The sequence below is a fragment of the Rhagoletis pomonella genome, unplaced genomic scaffold (genome assembly GCF_013731165.1).
Source record: "Rhagoletis pomonella isolate Grant_MI unplaced genomic scaffold, Rhpom_1.0 Rhpom_scaffold_00006, whole genome shotgun sequence".
Taxonomy (NCBI): Eukaryota; Metazoa; Arthropoda; class Insecta; order Diptera; family Tephritidae; genus Rhagoletis; species Rhagoletis pomonella.
This window is the reverse complement of record NW_023458560.1, coordinates 23188452-23190740: the sequence shown is the minus strand read 5'-3', so window position 1 is coordinate 23190740 and position 2289 is coordinate 23188452.

Below are 2289 nucleotides of genomic sequence, written 5' to 3'. Positions count from 1 at the left end.
GTTTCACTTTTAGAACACATATTAGTAACATGAAATTTGGTGTAACTTGGTAGCACAGTCGTGTGATGAAAATATATTGGGCTTTGGCCCAGTCTTGACAAAAACCCCTGCGAAATCGCCGTTAGAGAAGGAAATATTATCTTTTGTTGTAAACATTCAAGATACTTTCTGAACCGTTAACGATTCTGATGAAAAAAATAAAGAGTTTATGCAGATGAGGCAATTTAGTTGTTAACCTCCAAGAGGCTGTCAGACAAATATAATCGTAAAACTTATTTACAGTCTGAATTGGTATATGTTTGACATATTAGTCAGTGATGAACATCTCATCTATACATACAAATACAATATTTCAAAAGCAACTGAAGAAATTTGGGGGAGACTTGGTAGAATTAGCATTAATCAATCCGGTATTAACGTTCATAACTCGATTTTAAGTTTTCCTGTAAATTCGCTATAAATTATGCTGGTGGACTTCAAAATAGTAATTCGCATAAAGGAGTTAGTATTGATGACAGGTAAAATTCAAAAGTGTATGAAAAAAGATGACGACTTTCGACAACTGGGCGATACTAGTAATTATAAATCCAGTACAATAGTCATTGAAACAGCCGTCACAATCAAGATAGGTAAAAACTTTTTTCTATGACTTTTGCATGGTAAGAGCTCTCTTATAATAGAGTGGTTAATTTTTTTATAATCATAACCTTATTTAAAAGATTTAAAAAATCTAAAAATTACTTGTTGCAAAACTATAAATCAAAAAAAAAATCCCAATAACATGAGTAAAACATGCAAATATGTCCTTCTAATACCCTATTTGTGCTCCATTGACTTTAATTAACTGAAATATATGCTTCCGCATACTTAGACATAATGTCTTCGGTAAAGCAGCATCCAGTTTATGTCACTCTTGCAAAATCGCCAATTTAAGCCATATAACGTTTGCAAATTGGCGATTATCAGCATAAACTTTCATTGCCGGTATTCTCCACACATTTTCCATTGGATTGAGGTCTCGAGAGGTCAAGGGTTTGAATATTGCTGGTTTCCAAGCAGCATTTTGCCTCCCTGCTATTATAAATTGCAGCATTGTCGGGTTGAAAAATGCAATGTCTTTCATTGCACTCAATAACTGGTTTGAGACTGCTCCGCAGTATGGGAATATAGTCTAAATTCTTCATTTTATTTGAGCAGAATTGCAATTCAAGGGTACAATCGGATGTTATTGCACCCTACAAAATCACATTTCCGCGAACGAAATTCCGCCGGTAAAAAATGCATCGTTCTTGCCGTAAATCGTTCTATTATCCATTGAATACATTTGTACCATCCAGATTGAATTTCTTTTCGTCTGAAAAGATAACCTAAGCCTACTTCTTAATAGTGAATTTTAAGGTAAAATAACCGTTTTAACAACTTAAAGAATTCTGTCAATTGCCATGCTTTTACAAGCGAAATCCTTTCGAGCAGCTTTAGGATGTAGCAAAAGACGCGGAGCCGTGATAATTTCACCATACTCGAGGTGCTAGTAACGTTTGTAGGCCCTCCAAATTGTTTGATGACCAACGGGATCTGAACATTTTGCTGTTAACTTCTGGCAAATTGTGACGGAAACCAACAATATTCGGACCCTTGTGCTCTCTTGACCTCATCCAATGGAAAATATGTGGAGAATACTGGCAAAGAAAGTTGATGCTGATAATCGCCAATTTGAAAACGTTATCTGGCTTAAATTGGCGGTTTTGCAAGAGTGACATAAACTGGATGCCGCTTTACCGAAGAAATTATGTCTAAGTACAAGGAAGCACATTTTTCAGTCAATTAAAGTCAATGGAGCACAAATAGAGTATTAGAAGGACATATTTGCATGTTTTACTCATTTTATTGAGATTTCTCTTTTCGGATTTATAGTTTTGCAACAAGTAGTTTTTAGATTTTTGGGAGTTCTTTTAAATTAGGTTATGATTATAAAAAAATTAACCACTCTATTATAAAAGAGCTCTTACCATGCAAAAGTCATAGAAGAAAGTTTTTACCTATCTTGATTGTGACGGCTGTTTCAAAGACTATTGTACTGGATTTATAATTATGCAACAGAGTGTAGAAACTAGCACTACACCTTTTCCAATAGTATTTCAGAAAAACACAAATGTATTTCCGAAAACTACAAATGATTTTAAGAAAAACTCAATTAATTTTCAGAAAAGGCCATATGTGTTTCAGAAAACCTCAAATTATATTCAGAAAACCCCAAATATATTTCAGAAAACCCCAAATATATTTCAG